Source organism: Felis catus, chromosome D2 (assembly GCF_018350175.1).
Source record: "Felis catus isolate Fca126 chromosome D2, F.catus_Fca126_mat1.0, whole genome shotgun sequence".
NCBI classification, from domain to species: domain Eukaryota; kingdom Metazoa; phylum Chordata; class Mammalia; order Carnivora; family Felidae; genus Felis; species Felis catus.
Window position 1 is genome coordinate 20,150,041 of NC_058378.1, and position 20,014 is coordinate 20,170,054.

The 20,014-nt window shown below is 37.3% G+C and overlaps 1 pseudogene; it reads right to left on the bottom strand.

Annotated features, from left to right (window-relative positions):
* Window positions 1-2,579: 2,579 nt before the first annotated feature.
* LOC101099327 lies at window positions 2,580-2,929 on the bottom strand (annotated as a pseudogene).
* Between the last annotated feature and the right edge of the window lie 17,085 nt (window positions 2,930-20,014).

Consider the following 20,014-nt stretch of genomic DNA (forward strand, 5'->3'; position numbering starts at 1 on the left):
ATACGAGAATAAACTGCTAATATGTCCCATATAATTCTCCATAATGCCCCTTACTTCTGGGATACTTTAGTATGTGTTTCTTTTTTTTTTTCTTTAAAAATTTATTTTTTTTAATTTTATTTTTTATTTTTAAAAATTTACATCCAAATTAGTTAGCATATAGTGAACCAGTGATTTCAGGAGTAGATTAGTATGTGTTTCTTATAAACAAGAACATTCTATTGTATAACCTCAATACAACTATCAAAAGCAGGAAATTAGCATTGGTACCATACCATCTAATCCTTAGATTCCATTCAAGTTTTGCACATTGTCTCAATACTGTCTTTTATACCTACTCCCTAATTTGCAATTCCAAAATTCAAAACCTCCAGTTCAGAATCACACACTCTTGAGGCTTCTTCAATTCAATTTAAAACAGTTCCTCCAATTTTCTTTGACTGTCATAACCATGAAGCTTTTGCAGATTATAGGTCAATTATTTTGTAAAATGTCGTTCCATTTAAGCTTATCTGATATTTACTCTTGATTAGATTTACTTTATGCATCTTTGCCAAGAAAATTATAAAAGTGATGTTATGTTCATGGGGCGCCTGGGTGGCTCAGTTGGTTAAGCGTCCGACATCAGCTCAGGTCATGATCTCCCCGTTAGTGGGTTCAAGCCCCACATTGAGCTCAGTGCTGACAACTCAGAGCCTGCAGCCTGCTTCGGATTCTGTGTCTTCCTCTCCCTCTGCCCCTCCCCTGCTCGCACTCTGTCTCTCTATCTCTCTCTCAAAAATAAAGATTTTTTAAAAATTAAAAAAAAGTGATGTTATGTTCTTTTCATTGCATTCTACCAGGTGGCATATAGTTTCTATTTGTTCTGTTATTGATGTTGTTAGTTTTGATCACTTGATTAAGGTAGTTAAGTTTGCTAGCCTTCTCAGCTGCAAATTTACTCTTTTGTCCTTTATAATTAACAGATATTTTGTGGGGAGATTCTTTGATGATATTGAAGTACCTCATTTAAATATCTTATGAAACTCAGCTTATTAATTTTTAAATTTATGTTGAGTCATGGTTTCCAATTTTATTCAAAGGATTATAGTGCTTTAACATATGATTTATTGTGATGCTTAAATCATCCCAGATGTGTGGGATAGTCCCTTCAAGACAGGTCTTTGCCATTTTGACATATCACCATCATTCTTTAAGCCATTCCTTATTTTCTGGCACAAAAAGAAAGAATATTCCAGGATCATGTTTTACTTTTCCTGACCTTATCTTGAAACTGACTATTTCTCCAAGAAATTTAATTCCAAAATTCCACTTAGTGGATTTAGAGAATAAGATCTGGATACTAGATGTGCTTATTGCTTTTGAAGGTATTACTGCTCAAATGTTCTCTTAGTGGACATAGTTAGAGAATATATGTATGTGTATGTATACATTTATATGTATATATGTATGTATATATGCATATATATCATATATATATAATATTCATTCTCTGTTTTTATCTTATTTTCCCTTCCCTTCCCTTCCCCTATGTTCATCTGTTTAGTTTCTTAAATTCTACATATGAGTGAAATCATATGATATTTGTCTTTCTCTGACTGGCTTATTTAACATATCATAAAACAGAGAGACAAACCCTAAGAGACTCTTAAATACAGAGAACAAACTGATGGTTGCTGGAGGGGTGTTAGATGGGGGGATGGGTTAAATGGGTGATGGACATTAAGAAGGGCACTTGGGATAAGCACTGTTATATGTAAGTGATAAATCACTAAATTCTACTCCTAAAACCATTATTATACTATATGTTAACTAATTTGGATTTAAATAAACAAAATAAAATAATAAAATAAAATATATTCACATATAACAATACACATTTACATCTATATTTACCTATCAATCTATGTGTTGAAAACTATGAATCTACAGTGACAACTCTAATTTTATTTTAGCACCACAAGGTTCATTCTAGTTTTCCTTCTTTCCACACATTTACTCCCTTTCTCCCAACAGAAAACTGATTCCATTATCCTTAACAGATTTACCCAATTGATCAATTTCTTTTATGCAATCCCATCACTGCTGCTCGTTCCTCTCCCACTTTTACGCTGTCATCATTTTACTGGTGCTCTGACACCATGCAACGGGCCTGTGACCAGCCTTATGACCCTTGTTAATCCCTCCACTTTACTCTTCCTACGTGACCACTGATCTTCTATGTATCTCTATAAATGAGTTTGAATTTTCTAGAATTTTATGTAAATGGAATCACACAGTGATTCTTTCATTCAGCATAAGTAATTTAAGATTCATTCATGTTGTTATATCACTAGTTCCTGCCCTGTTATTGCTGAGCCTTCCATTGTATGGATATACCACAATTTATCTATTCATCTGCTGATAGACATTTGAGTTGTTTCCACGTTTTGGCTATTAAAAATAAAGCCATATGCTTCATGTGCAAGTCTTTGTGTGGACATGTATCTCCCTTTCTCTTGGGTAAATACCTAGGAATTAAATGACTGGATAGTATTAGAGGTATAGTTTAACTTTTTTTTTTTTTTTTTTTTTTTTGGTCACACATCTGCCTTTATTGTGAGCAGCAAATGGGACACTTCCAGCAATAGTAAAAAAATTAATTTGCAAAAGCAGATATTCAGTGAAGCCACCTGGTTGGAACCATTGGGAGCCCATACATAGATGACAACCCAGAGCAACAGGAAGAGGACTCCAAAGCCCATGAATATCAAGGCCACCAAGTAGATGAGAAGCTGTTTGTAGATAAATGTACTTAGTGGAGGTAACCTCATAAATGAAGAACCAGGCAGTGAAGAACATGCCAATGGTCAACAGCACCACAGTCAGACGGGAGAGGACAACCAAAGTTCATTGGGTTGGTGTATCTGCTCATGGCCTCAGTGTCCATTTTGCCAGGCAAAGGGTGATCCACCACCACCACGAGAATAACACATTGGCAGAAGCGGTATATGTTTAACTTTTAAAGAAACTGCCAAAACGTTTTTCAATGTGGTTGTGCCATTTTACATGCAGACCAGCAGTGTATGAAAGTTTCAGTTTTCTACATCCCACCCACACTCATAAAGTCTGTCTTTTAAGTTTTAGCCATTCTAGTGGAACCTCATTGTGCTTTTAATTTGCATTTCCCTAATGACCAATGATATTGAACTCATTTTCATGTGTCCTTTATAGATCTTCTTTGGTGAAATATCTGATTAAATCTTTTACCTAATTTTTAATTGTCTTGTATTTTTATCTTATAGCTGAGCTTTGAGTGTTCTTTATATAATCTGGATTCAAGTCTTTTATCAGATATATGCTTTGCAAACATTTTTCCCAGTATGTCTCTTGCCTTTTCATTCTCATTCTTTTATTTAATTTTCATTCTTTCATTTAAAGAAAAATGGTATATTTTTACAGAGCAAAAGTTTTAAATTTTGTTGAAGTCCAATTTATGAATTTGTTATGAATTGTTTTTGGCATCATATCTAAGAAATCTCCACTTAACCCAAGGTCACCATAAGTATTTGTTATTTTTTTGCTGTCATAAGTGGTAATCCTCTTTAATGTCAATTTCCAAATCTCTGTTGTCAGTATATAGGTGTAATGCTATATAGATCCTCTCCATCATGTTTGGAGGCACATAATGCCAGTTTTTCCCACTCATAGTAATTCTTAGATTTGAGTTTTTATTTTTGAGTTTTTATTTTTGGACTATCATTATGAAAAATGGATTTGTATATATTTGATATACTTCAATTCATTGGAGCCATTATTTTTTTAGATGCTTAAGTTGTCCCATCTTTGGTTAGTATGAGCCCCTTCTAATTGGCTCCTGTGTTCTTTCAGTATGACACTAGTAGCCATTGATAGCTTTCTTGCTTTCAGGCTGGACAAGATATCTCTGATTCATCCTGTACATTTGGTGTTACAGATTTGGAACTGCCATCACTAAAAGGTGCTTTGGTTCTCTTTTTGGAGAAATAGTATAATGAGATTACAATCTAGATACAAAGGGCATTCATTACTCCTGAAGTGTCATTGTTTATTTTGGTGGTGTAATTTCATGAACAGAAGTATTTAGTTTAAATTTTGTCAAATTTATTAATATTTTTTATTAATATTAGCCTTATACTTTTTTGTGTGTTTTGTTTGGGACTATATCCTTACCCTGAAGTTCTGAAAATATTCACCTATATTATCTTCTAAAAGGGTTTATTATTTTGCCTTTCCTATTCAGTGCCCTGAGCTAGGTGGAATTGATTTTGATTTCGTTGCATAGTAAGTGTTCCAATATCATTTTTCCCCAAAAGGATGCTCAACGTTCCTGTCATTATGTACTGAAAAGACCACCCACTTCTAACTACTCTACATTATTATTACGACTTGTCATAAGTCAAGTACCCATATACGTGTAGGTCGGTTTCTGGAGCACACATATTTTATTTGATTTGTCTATTGGCCTGTCCTTGCACCACTACCTTCTTTTATTTTTTTTATTTATTTTTATTTTTTTAAATATAATGTATTGTCAAATTGATTTCCATACAACACCCAGTGCTCATCCCAACAGGTGCCTTCCTTAATGTCCACCACCCACTTTCCCCTCCCCTGTACCCCTCATCAACCCTCAGTTTGTTCTCAGTATTTAAGAGTCTCTTATGGTTTGCCTTCTTCCCTCTCTGTAACTTTTTTTTCCCCCATCCCCTCCCCCATGGTTTTCTGTTAAGTTTCTTAGGATCCAAATATGAGTGAAAACATATGGTATCTGTCTTTCTCTGGCTTATTTCACTTAGCATGACACTCTCCAGTTCCATCCACATTGCTACAAATGGCCAGATTTCATTCTTTCTCCACTACCTTCTTTTAAGTGCTGTACTTTAACATCTTTATTTTTGGTAGAGCCAAAGTCCTTACTATAATTGTTTCTTGTGTATTCTAGTCTTGGGTTTTTTTTTTTTGTATTATATATATTTTTTATAGAATTGGCTTGTTATTATTTCTTCAGACCTATTGAGATTTTTATTCAATTGCATTGAAATTGTAGATACATTTGTGGAGAACTGTTACTTAATAATAGAGAGCCCCCAAATCCATGTGCTTAGTCTCTGTACTTGTTTAGGTCTCCTTTAACTTTCTTTATTAAAATTTCATAGTCTTTTGCCATATACGCCTTACAAATCTTAGGCTATAATTATTCCTAATTACTTAAATTTTGATAATATAATAAATGGCATATTATTTTAACTTTTGTTTTTTAAATGTTTGTTGCTCATATATAGAAATAAATTTTATATTGATGTTGTATCTAGCAACCATGCTAAACTGAATTAATTATCACTAGATTATTTTTGTATTTCTAGGAACACAATCATAACACTTGCAAATAATGACAGTTGTATTTTGTGTTTAACCCTTATACATTATATTTCTTCATTTTGCTTTATAGTTTTGGCTAGGACCTCTAGGGCAATGTTGACAAGAAATGGGACAGAGTCATCCTTATTTTGTTACTTACATCAAAAAGATAACTTTCAGTGTCTCTGCATTAAAAATTATGTTTCCTTGTGGGTTAAGATTGATTTTTATTTATTTTTTTATAAAAATGATCCCTTGTGTTTTAAGTTTCCTGAGCTTTTTCTTTTTAATTATGAAAGTATGTTGAATTTTATCACATGTTTTTCTACATCTATTGAACTGATTGTACAATTTTTCTTCTTTAACTTCTTTTTTTAAGTTTATTTATTTATTTTGAGAGAGAGAGAGAAAGAGAGAGAGCATGCAAATCAGGGTAGGGCAAAAAGAGAGGGAGAAAGAGAATCCCAAGCAGGATCTTAACTGTCAGTTCAGAACCCCACATGGGGCTCAATCCCATGAACAGTGAGATCATGACCGGAGCAGAAATCAAGAGTCAGCTGCTTAACCAACTGAGCCACCCAGGCGCCTCTCTTCTTTAACTTCTTAACATGGCAAATTACATTGATCAACTTTTTTTAAACTGTTAAACTCCCCTTGATTTGCTGGTTTAAACACATTTTTGTTTATCTTATATTCTTTTGCTAAACTGCCAGGTGTAAATTGCCATTTTAGTAGGATTTCAAGGGTGACTGAAATTAAGTGCCTATTTTCAGTCTGCCATATTTACCTACAGGTTAATACTCATTAATTTTTGCCAGATGTTTTACTATGTTGGCACTTTCATTTCTTTTTTTTTTCTAAATGATAAGTCTGTTTATTTTTTTAAGTGGTTATATCAATTTATTTATTTTTTTAATTTTATTTTTCATTTTTTAAAATTTACATCCAAATTAGTTAGCATATAGTGCAACAATGATTTCAGAAGTAGAATCCTTAATGCCCCTTACCCATTTAACACATCCCCCCTCCCACAACCCCTCCAGTAACCCTCAGTTTGTTCTCCATATTTATGAGTCTCTTCTGTTTTGTCCCCCTCCTTGTTTTTATATTATTTTTGTTTCTCTTCTCTTATGTTCATCTGTTTTGTCTCTTAAAGTCCTCATATGAGTGAAGTCATATGATTTTTGTCTTTCTCTGATTGACTAATTTCACTTAGCATAATACCCTCCAGTTCCATCCACGTAGTTGCAAATGGCAAGATTTTATTCTTTTTGATTGCTGTGTAATACTCTATTGTATATATATACTACATCTTCTTTATCCATTCATCCATAGATGGACATTTGGGCTCTTTCCAACTTTGGCTATTGTTGATAGTGCTGCTATAAACATGGGGGTGCATGTATCCCTTCGAAACAGCACACCTGTATCCCATGGATAAATGCCTAGTAGTGCAATTGCTGAGTCATAGGGTAGTTCTATTTTTAGTTTTTTGAGGAACCTCCATACTGTTTTCCAGAGTGGCTGCACCACCTTGCAGTCCCGTCAACAATGCAAAAGAGATCCTCTTTCTCCGCATCCTCGCCAACATCTGTTGTTGCCTGAGTTGTGAATGTTAGCCATTCTGACAGGTTTAGGTGATATCTCATTGTGGTTTTGATTTGTATTTCCCTGATGATGAGTGATGTTGAGCATTTTTTCATGTGTCGGTTAGCCATCTGGATGTCTTCTTTGGAGAAGTGTCTATTAATGTCTTTCGCCCATTTCTTCAGTGGATTATTTGTTTTTTGGGTGTTGAGTTTGATAAGTTCTTTATAGATTTTTGGATACTAACCCTTTATCTGGTATGTCATTTGCAAATATCTTCTCCCATTCTGTCAGTTGCCTTTTAATTTTGCTGATTGTTTCCTTCGCTGTGCAGAAGCCTTTTATTTTGATGAGTTCCCAGTAGCTCATTTTTGCTTTTGTTTCCCTTGCCTCTGGAGACGTGTTGAGTAAGAAGTTGCTGCGGCCTAGATCAAAGAGGTTTTTGACTGCTTTCTCCTCGAGGATTTTGATGGTTTCCTGTCTTACATTGAGTTCTTTCATCCATTTTGAGTTTATTTTTGAGTATGGTGTAAGAAGGTGGTCTAGGTTCACTCTTCTGCATGTCGCTGTCCAGTTTTCCCAGCACCACTTGCTGAAAAGGTTGTCTTTATTCCATTGGATATTCTTTCCTGCTTTGTCAAAGATTAGTTGGACATACGTTTGTGGGTCCATTTCTGGGTTCTCTATTCTGTTCCATTGATCTGAGTGTCTGTTCTTGTGCCAGTACCATACTGTCTTGATGATTACAGCTTTGTAGTATAGCTTGAAGTCTGGGGTTGTGATAACTGTTGCTTTGGTTTTCTTTTTCAAGATCGCTTTGGCTATTTGGAATCTTTTCTGGTTCCATACAAATTTTAGTATTATTTGTTCTCGCTCTGTGAAGAATGCTGGTGTTACTTTGATAGTGATTGCATTGAATATGTAGATTGCTTTGGGTAGTATCAACATTTTAACAATATTTGTTCTCCTATCCAGGAGCATGGAATCTTTTTCTATTTCTTTGTGTCTTCTTCAATTTCTTTCATAAGGTTTCTATAGTTTTCAGTGTATAGATTTTTCCCCCCTTTGGTTAGATTTATTCGTAGGTATTTCATGGTATTTTTGTGCAACTGTAAATGGGATCAATTCCTTGATTTCTCTTTGTGTCGCTTCATTGTTGGTGTATAGGAATGCAACCGATTTCCGTGCATTGATTTTATGTCCTGCAACTTTGCTGAATTCATGAATCAATTCTAGCAGTTTTTTGATGGAGTCTTTTGGGTTTTCCATATAGAGTATCATATCATCTGTGAAGAGTGAAAGTTTGACCTCCTCCTGGCCAATTTGGATGCCTTTTATTTCTTTGTGTCATCTGATTGCAGAGGCTAAGACTTCCAATACTATGTTGAATAACAGTGGCGACAATGGACATCCCTGTCTTGTTCCTGACCTTAGGGGGAAAGCTCTCAGTTTTTCCCCATTGAGGATGATATTAGCGTTGGGTCATTCATATATGGCTTTTATGATCTCGAGGTATGCTCCTTCTATGCCTACTTTGTTGAGGGTTTTATCAAGAAAAGATGCTGTATTTTGTTGAATGCTTTCTCTGCATCTATTGAGAGGGTAATATGGTTCTTGTCCTTTCTTTTATTGATGTGATGAATCACGTTAATTGTTATGTGGATATTGAACCAGCCCTGCATCCCAGGTAAAAATCCTGCTTGGTCGTGGTGAATAATTTTTTTTAATGTATTGTTGGGGTCTGTTGGCTAATAGCTTGTTGAGGATATTTGCATCCATGTTCATCAGGGAAATTGGTCTATAATTCTCCTTTTTAGTGTGGTCTCTGGTTTTGGAATCAAGGTAATGCTGGTTTCATAGAAAGAGTTTGGAAGTTTTCCTTCCATTTCTATTTTTTGGAATAGTTTCAAGAGAATAGGTGTTAACTCTTCCTTAAATGTTTGGTAGAATTCCCCTGGAAAGCCATCTGGCCCTGGACTCTTGTTTTTTGGCAGATTTTTGATTACTAATTCGATTTCCTTACTGATTATGGGTCTGTTCAAATTTTCTATTTCTTCCTGTTTCAGTTTTGGTAGTGTATATGTTTCCAGGAATTTGTCCATTTCTTCCGGATTGCCCATTTTATTGGCATATAATTGCTCATAATACTCTCTTATTATTAATTTTATTTCTGCTGTGTTGGTTGTGATCTATCCTCTTTCATTCTTGATTTTATGTATTTGGGTCCTTTCCTTTTTCTTTTTGATCAAACTGGCTAGTGGTTTATCAATTTTGTTAATTCTTTCAAAGAACCAGCTTCTGGTTTCCTTGATCTGTTCTACTGTTTTTTTTTGTTTTTTGTTTTTTTTTTTTTTGGTTTCGATAGCATTAATTTCTGCTCTAATCTTTATTATTTCCTGTCTTCTGCTGGTTTTGGGTTTTATTTGTTGTTCTTTTTACAGCTCCTTAAGGCTGTAAGGTTAGGTTGCGTATCTGAGATCTTTCTTCCTTCTTTAGGAAGGTCTGGATTGCTATATACTTTCCTCTTATGACCGCCTTTGCTGCGTCCCAGAGGTTTTGGGTTGTGGTGTTATCATTTTCATTGACTTCCATATACTTTTTGATTTCCTCTTTAACTGCTTGATTAACCTATTCATTCTTTAGTAGGATGTTCTTCAGTCTCCAAGTATTTGTTACCTTTCCAAATTTTTTCTCATGGTTGATTTTGAGTTTCACAGCATTGTGGTCTGAAAATATGCACCGTATGATCTCAATCTTTTTATACTTACTTAGGGCTGATTTGTGTCCCAGTATATGGTTTATTTTGGAGAACATTCCATGTGCACTGGAGAAGAATGTATATTCTGCTGCTTTAGGATGAAATGTTCTGAATATATCTGTTAAACCTATCTGGTCCAGTGGTCATTCAAAGTCGTTGTTTCCTTGTTGATTTTTTGATTAGATGATCTGTCCATTGCTGTGAGTGGGGTGTTGAAGTCTCCTACTATTATGGTATTACTATTGATGAGTTTCTTTATGTTTGTGATTAATTGATTTATATATTTGGGTGCTCTCACATTTGGCGCATAAATGTTTATAATTGTTAGGTCTTCTTGGTCTATAGACCCCTTGATTATGATATAATGCCCTTCTGCATCTCTTGATACACTCTTTATTTTAAAGTCTAGATTGTCTGATATAAGTATGGCTACTCCGGCTTTCTTTGGTTGACCATTATGATAGATGGTTCTCCATCCCCTTATTTTCAATCTGAAGGTGTCTTTAGGTCTAAAGTGGGTCTCTTGTAAACAGCATATAGATGGATCTTGTTTTCTTATCCATTCTGTTACCCTGTGTCTTTTGATTGGAGCATTGATCCATTGAAATTTAGAGTGACTTTTAGAGTGAAAAATATGAATTTATTGCCATTATGATGCTTGTAGAGTTCAAGTTTCAAGATTCTGGTGGTGTTCTCTGGTCCTTTCTAATCTTTGCTGCTTTTGGTATATATATATATATATATATATATATATATATATATATATACACACACACATGTATATACATATATATACATGTATATATACATATGTATATGTGTGTGTGTATATATATATATATATATATATATATATATATATATATATACACACACATCTTTTCTCCCCTCAGAGAGTGCTCCTTAAAATTTCTTGCATGGCTGCTTTAGTGGCCACAAACTCCTTTAATTTTTGTCTGGGAAATTTTACTCTCTCCTTCTATTTTGAATCACAGCCTTGCTGGATAAAGAATTCTTGGCTGCATATTTTTCTGATTCAGCACACCGAATATATCCTGTCACTCCTTTCTGGCATGCTAAGTTTCTGTGGATAGGTCTGCTGCAAACCTCATCTGTCTTCCCTTGTAAGTTAGGGACTTTTTTTCCCTTGCTGCTTTCATGATTCTCTCCTTGCCTGAGTATTTTGTGAATTTGACTATGATATGCCTTGTTGATGGCCGGTTTTTGTTGAATCTAATGGGGGTCCTCTGTGCTTCCTGGATTTTGATGTCTGTGTCTTTCCCCAGGTTAGGAAAGTTTTCTGCTATGATTTCCTCTCATAACCTTTCTACCCCTATCTCTCTCTCTTCCTCTTCTGGGACCCCTATGATTCTGATGTTGTTCCTTTTTAATGAGTCACTGATTTCTCTAATTCTTTTATTTTAATATATAAAATTTATTGTCAAATTATTTTCCATACAACACCCAGTGCTCATCCCAAAAGATGCCCTCTTCAATACCCATCACCTACCCTCCCCTCCCTCCCACCCCCCCATCAACCCTCACTTTGTTCTCAGTTTTTAAGCATTTCTTATGCTCTTATGCTTTTTCCCACTCTAACATCTTTTTTTTCCTTCTCCTCCCCCATGGGTTTCTGTTAAGTTTCTCAGGATCCACATAAGAGTGAAAACATATGGTATCTGTCTTTCTCTGTATGGCTTATTTCACTTAGCATCACACTCTCCAGTTCCATCCACGTTGTTACAAAGGGTCATATTTCATTCTGTCTCATTGCCACGTAGTACTCCATTGTGTGTATAAACTACCATTTCTTTATCTATTCATCAGTTGATGGACATTTAGGCTCTTTCCACAATTTGGCTATTGTTGAGAGTGATGCTATAAACATTGGGGTACAAGTGGCCCTATGCATCAGTACTCCTGTATCCCTTGGGTAAATTCCTAGCAGTGCTATTGCTGGGTCATAGGGTAGGTCTATTTTTAATTTTTTGAGGAAACTCCACATTGTTTTCCAGAGTGGCTGCACCAGTTTGCATTCCCACCAACAGTGCAAGAGGGTTCCCGTTTCTCCACATCCTCTCCAGCATCTAGAGTCTCCTGATTTGTTCATTTTGGCCACTCTGACTGGCGTGAGGTGATACCTGAGTGTGGTTTTGATTTGTGTTTCCCTGATGAGGAGCGACGTTGAGCATCTTTTCATGTGCCTATTGGCCATCTGGATGTCTTCTTTAGAGAAGTGTCTATTCATGTTTTCTGCCCATTTCTTCACTGGGTTATTTGTTTTTTGGGTGTGGAGTTTGGTGAGCTCTTTATAGATTTTGGATACTAGCCCCTTGTCCGATATGTCATTTGCAAATATCTTTTCCCATTCCGTTGGTTGCCTTTTAGTTTTGTTGGTTGTTTCCTTTGCTGTGCAGAAGCTTTTTATCTTCATAAGGTCCCAGTAATTCACTTTTGCTTTTAATTCCCTTGCCTTTGGGGATGTGTCGAGTAAGACATTGCTACGGCTGAGGTCAGAGAGGTCTTTTCCTGCTTTCTCCTCTAAGGTTTTGATGGTTTCCTGTCTCACATTTAGGTCCTTTATCCATTTTGAGTTTATTTTTGTGAATGGTGTGAGAAAGTGGTCTAGTTTCAACCTTCTGCATGTTGCTGTCCAGTTCTCCCAGCACCATTTGTCAAAGAGGCTGTCTTTTTTCCATTGGATGTTCTTCCCTGCTTTGTCAAAGATGAGTTGGCCATACGTTTGTGGGTCTAGTTCTGGGGTTTCTATTCTATTCCATTGGTCTATGTGTCTGTTTTTGTGCCAATACCATGCTGTCTTGATGATGACAGCTTTGTAGTAGAGGCTAAAGTCTGGGATTGTGATGCCTCCTGCTTTGGTCTTCTTCTTCAAAATTCCTTTGGCTATTCGGGGCCTTTTGTGGTTCCATACAAATTTTAGGATTGCTTGTTCTAGTTTCGAGAAGAGTGCTGGTGCAATTTTGATTGGGATTGCATTGAATGTGTAGATAGCTTTGGGTAGTATTTACATTTTAACAATATTTTTTCTTCCAACCCATGAGCATGGAATGTTTTTCCATTTCTTTATATCTTCTTCAGTTCCCTTCATAAGCTTTCTATAGTTTTCAGCATACAGATCTTTTACATCTTTGGTTAGATTTATTCCTAGGTATTTTATGCTTCTTGGTGCAATTCTGAATGGGATCAGTTTCTTTATTTGTCTTTCTGTTGCTTCATTATTAGTGTATAAGAATGTAACTGATTTCTGTACATTGATTTTGTATCCTGCAACTTTGCTGAATTCATGTATCAGTCCTAGTAGACTTTTGGGGGAGTCTATCGGATTTTCCATGTATAATATCATGTCATCTGCAAAAAGCGAAAGCTTGACTTCTTCTTTGCCAATTTGGATGCCTTTGATTTCCTTTTGTTGTCTGATTGCTGATGCTAGAACTTCCAGCACTATGTTAAACAGCAGCGGTGAGAGTGGGCATCCTTGTCGTGTTCCTGATCTCAGGGAAAAAGCTCTCAGTTTTTCCCCATTAAGGATGATATTAGCTGTGGGCTTTTCATAAATGACTTTTATGATGTTTAAGTATGTTCCTTCTATCCCGACTTTCTTGAGGGTTTTTATTCACAAAGGATGCTGAATTTTGTCAAATGCTTTTTCTGCATCGATTGACAGGATCCTATGGTTCTTATCATTTCTTTTATTAATATGATGTATCACATTGATTGATTTGGAAATGTTGAACCTGCCCTGCATCCCAGTAATGACTCCCACTTGATCATGGTGAATAATTCTTTTTATATGCTGTTGAATTCGATTTGCTAGTATCTTATTGAGAATGTTTGCACCTGTATTCATCTGGGATATTGGCCTGTAGTTCTCTTTTTTTACTGGGTCTCTGTCTGGTTTAGGAATCAAAGTAATGCTGGCTTCATAGAATGAGTCTGGAAGTTATCCTTCCTTTTCTATTTTTTGGAATAGCTTGAGAAGGATAGGTAGTATGTCTGCTATAAATGTCTGGTAGAATTCCCCAGGGAAGCCATCTGGTCCTGGACTCTTATTTGTTGGGAGATTTTTGATAACTGATTCAATTTCTTCACTGCTTATGTGTCTGTTCAAGCTTTCTATTTCTTCCAGTTTGAGTTTTGGAAGTGTGTGGGTGTTTAGGAATTTGTCCATTTCTTCCAGGTTGTCCGATTTGTTGGCATATAATTTTTCATAGTATTTCCTGATAATTGCTTGTATTTCTGAGGGATTGGTTGTAATAATTCCATCTTCATTCATGATTTTATCTATTTGGGTCCTCTTCCTTTTCTTTTTGAGAAGCCTGGCTAGAGGTTCATCAATTTTGTTTATTTTTTCAAAAAAACAACTCTTGGTTTCATTGAACTGATCTACAGTTTTTTAGACGCTGTATTCTTTATTTCTGTTCTGATCTTTATTATTTCTCTTCTTCTGCTGGGTTTGGGGTGTCTTTGCTGCTCTGCTTCTATTTCCCTTAGGTGTGCTGTTAGATTTTGTATTTGGGATTTTTCTTGTTTCTGGAGATAGGCCTGGATTGCAATGTATTTTCCTCTCAGGACTGCCTTCGCTGCATCCCAAGGCGTTTGGATTGTTGTATTTTCATTTTCGTTTGTTTCCATATATTTTTTAATTTCTTCTCTAATTGCCTGGTTGACCCACTCATTCTTTAGTAGGGTGTTCTTTAACCTCCATGCTTTGGGAGGTTTTCCAGACTTTTCCTTGTGGTTGATTTCAAGCTTCATAGCATTGTGGTCTGAAAGTATGCATGGTATGATCTCAATTCTTGTATACTTATGAAGGACTTACAATCACCCAGTATGTGATCTGTCTTGGAGAATGTTCCATGTGCACTCGAGAAGAAAGTATATTGTGTTGCTTTGGGATGCAGAGTTCTAAATATATCTGTCAAGTCCATCTGATCCAATGTCTCATTCAGGGCCCTTGTTTCTTTATTGACCATGTGTCTAGATGATCTATCCATTGTTGTAGGTGGGGTATTAAAGTCCCCTGCAATTACCACATTCTTATCAATAAGGTTGCTTATGTTTGTGATTAATTGTTTTATACATTTGGGGTCTCCTGTATTCGGCACATAGACATTTATAATTGTTAGTTTTTCTTGATGGATAGACCCTGTAATTATTATATAATGCCCTTCTTCATCTCTTGTTACAGCCTTTAATTTAAAGTCTAGTTTGTCTGATATAAGTATGGCTACTCCAGCTTTCTTTGACATCCAGTAGCATGATCAATAGTTCTCCATCCCCTCACTCTCAATCTGAAGGTGTCCTCAGGTCTAAAATGAGTCTCTTGTAGACAGCAAATAGATGGGTCTTGTTTTTTTATCCATTCTGATACCCTATGTCTTTTGGTTGGCACATTTAGTCCATTTATATTCAGTGTTATTATAGAAAGATATGGGTTAGAGTCATTTTGATGTCTGTAGGTTTCATGCTTGTAGCGATGTCTCTGGTACTTTGTCTCACAGGATCCCCCTTAGGATCTCTTGTAGGGCTGGTCTAGTGGTGATGAGTTCCTTCAGTTTTTGTTTGGGAAGACCTTTATCTCTCCTTCTTTTCTAAATGACAGATTTCCTGGATAGAGGATTCTTGGCTGCATACTTTTTCTGTGCATCATATTGAAGATTTTCTGCCATTCCTTTTTGGCCTGCTGGCCTGCCAAGTTTCAGTAGAGAGATCCATCACTAGTCTTATCGGTCCCCCTTTATATTTTAGAGCGTGTTTATCCCTAGCTGCTTTCAGAATTTTCTCTTTATCTTTGTATTTTGCCAGTTTCACTATGATATGTCATGCAGAAGGTCAATTCAAGTTACATCTGAAGGGAGTTCTCTGTGCCTGTTGGATGTGAATGCCTTTTTCTTTCCCCAAATCAGGGAAGTTCTCAGCTATGATTTCTTCAAGTACACCTTCAGCACCTTTCCCTCTCTCTTCCTCCTCTGGAATACCAATTATGCGTAGATTATTTTTCTTTAGTGCATCTTTAGTTCTCTAATTTTTCCCTCATACTCCTGGGTTTTTTTTTATCTTTCTTTTTCTCAGCTTCTTCTTTTTCCATAATTTTATCTTCTAGTCACCTATTCTCTCCTCTGCCTCTTCAATCCGAGCTGTGGTCATCTCCATTTTATTTTGCAGCTCATTAATAGCATTTTTTAGCTCCTCCTGGCTGTTCCTTAGTCCCTTGATCTCTGTAGCAATAGATTCTCTGCTGTCCTTTATACTGTTTTCAAGCCCAGCCATTAATTTTATGACTATTAATCTAAATTCACTTTCTGTTATATTGTTTAAAATGTTTTTGATCAGCTCATTAGCTGTCATTATTTCCTGAAGGTTTTTTTGAGGGGAATTCTTCCGTTTAGTCATTTTGGATAGTCCCTGGAGTGGTGCGGGACTTTGGGGCACTTCCCCTGTACTGTCTTGAATAACTTGTGTTGGTGGGCGAGGCCGCAGTCAGACCTGATGTCTGCCCCCAGCCCACCGCTGGGGCCACAGTCAGACTGGTGTGTACCTTCTGTTCCCCTCTCCTAAGGGCGGGATTCACTGTGGGGTGGCGTGGCACATCTGGGATACTTGCACATTGTCAGGCTTGTGGTGCTGGGCATCTGGTGTAGTAGCTGGGGTGGATCAGCAAGGTGCACAGGGGCAGGAGGGGCAGGCTCAGCTTGCTTTTCCCTAGGTGATCCGCTTCGGGAGGGGCCCTGCAGCACTGGGAGGGAGTCAGTCCTGTCCGGAGGATGGATCTGCAGAAGCACAGCTTTGGGTGTTTATGTGGTGCAAGCAAGTTCCCTGACAGGAACTGGTTCCCTTTGGGATTTTGGCTGGGGGATGGGTGAAGGAGATGGCACTGGTAAGCGCTTTTGTTCCCCGCCAACCTGTGGTCTGTTGTCCGGGGCTCAACACCTCTCCCTCCCATTGTCCTCCAGCCCTTCCGCTCTCCGAGCAGAGCTGTTAGCTTATAACCTTCCAGATGTTAAGTTCCACTTGCTGTCAGAACACACTCCATCCGGCCCCTTCACTTTTGCAAGCCAGACTCAGGGGCTCTGCTTTGCCAGGAGACTGCCCCTCTGCCCCAGCTCCCTCCCGCCAGTCCATGAGCACGTACCGCCTCTCCACCCTTCCTACCCTCTTCTGTGGGCCTCTCAACTACACTTGGCTCTGGAGAATCCATTCTGCTCGTCTTCTGGTGGTTTTCTGGGTTATTTAGGCAGGTGTGGGTGGAATCTAAGTGATCTGCAGGACACGGTGAGCCCAGCGTCTTCTTATGCCACCATCTTCAAGCCAGCACTGTGACTCTTGCAGGTGTTTCCAGTGCTTAGCAGTGTAAAAGGCACCTGTGTCACTTTTAAGTATGCTGACCTCCTCAACAAGTCCTTAGCTTGGGATGAACGCACTTCGCTTCCCCGATTTCTCTAATTCTTAAATTGTGCTCTTTTGCCTTAATCTCCCTCTTTTTTTCTGCTTCATTCCCTATAAGTTTGTCCTCTATATTGCTGATTCTCTGTTCTGCCTCATCCATCTTTGCTGCCACTGCTTCCATCCGTGATTGCAGCTCAGTTATAGCATTTTTAATTTCATTCTGGCTATTTTTTACTTCTTTTATCTCTGCAGAAAGGGATTCTAATCTATTTTTGACTCCAGCTAGTATTCTTATTCTCGTGATTCTAAATTCTGGTTCAGACATCTCATTTGTATCTGTGTTGGTTAAATCCCTGGCTGTCATTTCTTCGTGCTCTTTCTTTTGGGGTGAATTCTGTTGTTTTGTCATTTTGATGGGAGAAAAGGGATTAATAAGGTAGAAAAATTAAAATAAAAAATATTAAAATTAAAAAAATATTAAAATTAAAAAATTAAAAACACACACACAAATGAAATAGATGATGCTAGATTTTAGGTGTGTTTTGGTCTGGATGTTGAAAGTGGTTTGACAGATTAGGGAAAAAAAAGAGGGGGAGAAAAAAAGGGAAATCGTTTGAGAATTTGAAAAAATGAATACACGAATAAACGAAATAGGCTAAATGAGATAATGGGAGTAAAATAGAATTTGAAAAATAACATAAGAGTAAAGAATAAAGTAGAAAAATTAAAGGAAATTTATAAAAATTAAAAATAAATTTGAATATTTTCTTTTCCTGTACTCAAGGTAAATAAAAGAAACAAAAAAGAAAAAAGATTTTAAAAAAGAAAGAAAAAAAGGAAATCGTTTGAAAATTTGAGAAATTGAATACACTGTAGTAGACTAAAATGAAATTATGGAAATAAATAGAATTTGAAAAAATTTACATAAAAGCAAAAATAAAGTAAAAAAATTAAAGAAAAATATTTTTAATAGAAATTTAAAGTAAAAATGAAGTTTTTCTCTTTCTGCATTCAAGAAAAAGGAAAAAAAGGAAGTTGTTTGAAAATTCGAAAAGGTGAGTACACTGAAGTAGACTAAATAAAATGATGGAAGTAAAGTAGAATTTGAAAAAATTTACACAAAAGTAAAAAATATAGTAATAAAAATTAAAGAAAGGTATTTTTAATAAAAATTCAAAGCAAAAATGTATTTTTTCTCTTTCTGTATTCAAGAAAAAGAAGTGTAAAAGATTTAAAGGAAAAAGAAAAAAAAAGAAAGAAAATTGAATAGATGAAACTAACAGATTGAAGTAGGACTGAAATTGCTTCGTTTTCCCCTAGAAGTCAGTCTATGTAGCTTTTTATAGTCCGTAAATTAAGCCGGCGGTGAGACTTGTGTTCTTGAAGAGCGACGTTGGCCCAGTTGGGTGGGATTCAGTGTAACAGCTCCGCCCTCCACTAGATGGCGCTGCTATCCTACTGGGGTGGATTGTTGTGGCACTGGTAGGAGCGTATGCGCATGTGCGGGAGCAGTGAAAATGGTGCCACCCAGCTACCAAGTCTGTTTTCCCAGATCAGCAATCACGCACCTGTCCTCTGTCTTTAGCTCTTGTCCACTCCCAGCTTTTTCACTTTTTGTGGCCAGGCCCCAGGCAATACCTTTCTCCCAAGTTTTGTCTCAGATGCAGCTATTTTCTCCGGCTCCTTACTTCTGAAGGACTGCAGCTTTGACCCCTTCTGCCCCACTGTGGGAGGGTCTCACCAAGAAATGGCTGAATGCTGGCTGCACCCAGGAATGCTTGCTGGACCTTGCTGCTGCCGGTGCCCTGAGACTGCGGCCAGGTGCCAGCCCAACCCAGAAAAATTTCACAAGATAGTGTAGCAGCAGCATTTCAGGGATTATGAAAAATCACAACACACATCTGGTACCAGGCTTCACCCTTAACGACTTTGCCCCAGCACCAGTGAATGTAGCTGTTTTCTGGGGTCTACTGGGACCACGTGGCTTCAACAGTCTCTACCAAATGACCTTCCAGCAGTGGAACCGGTTTTTCCTGTGTGGCCCGAGAACCTCCCAGACCCCACTCTCTTCCTGGGGATTCACTCTTTCCATCAGAGTACCACCAGGTTCAAACTGTGGAGTTGCAGCCTTTGCACTCCCCTTGTTTACAGTCATAATACAATTTAAACCCTCTCCTTCCTCCTTTCTCCATTTTTAGTTTAGTCCCTGCAGCTGTTTCCAATTTTCCACTTTCTCTCCAGCTGCTTTTGGGGAGGGGTGCTTTTCCCATATTCTCTCCCCCTCCCCAGTCTCAGTCCTCTCTCCGCTCGCAAAAGCAGTTCCCTACCTTTCATGGCTTCTCGCTCCCCATGTTCAGCTCTCTGCACTGTGTACCTGCTGAACTCTGTGGTTCAGGTTGTGCAGATTGTTGTGTTAATCCTCCGATCAGTTTTCTATGTGTGTGGGATGGGCTAGTGTTGGTCTGGCTCTATTTCATGGATGTGAGACACACAAAAAGCTTCCATGCTGTTCTGCCATCTTGGCTCCTCTGGCACCTTCATTTCTATGTGGTGTTTGTTCCCTGCCACCCTCTCTACCCTGAATCCTGCACTGCCTATTGCATTGTTTTTTGGTTGCAAGTGTAATATAAGTGTTTCCAGCATCGTCCTCATACTACATTCAAGTATTTTATTTATGCTATTTTTCCTTTATTACACAGTGAACCCATGGCATCTTTATCTTTGTATTGTCAGATGCCTGACACCATATGTGACTAGTAAAGCTGTGGTGAAAGGAAGGGTGAAGAGCAACTTCCATCTTCCCCCGATATGTATTAAATATCTGTTATTGTTACCTTACCATTTGGCAACAGCTAAGAATGACAGCTGCCAAATGGTGTACAA